The following is a 207-nucleotide window of genomic DNA, read 5'->3' on the forward strand; positions in this document are numbered from 1 at the left end:
TACCGAGTATAAGATTCTTGTCTCAGATTCAGAAAGACAAGAGAATTCCATATGCTGACGGCGAAGCATGCGCGTTTCGTTTGATCTTTCCGCATTCGTATTTTTCCGCACAATCGCTTTTCCGGAAAGCGGGGAAATTTGATTTACAACCGGGAAAAATTAACTTCATCTTCTCTCGACTCGATCCGTTTCATTTCGCGTCGCGAC

The sequence above is a fragment of the Trachymyrmex cornetzi genome, unplaced genomic scaffold, assembly GCF_001594075.2.
Source record: "Trachymyrmex cornetzi isolate Tcor2-1 unplaced genomic scaffold, Tcor1.1 scaffold44, whole genome shotgun sequence".
Lineage (NCBI taxonomy): Eukaryota > Metazoa > Arthropoda > Insecta > Hymenoptera > Formicidae > Trachymyrmex > Trachymyrmex cornetzi.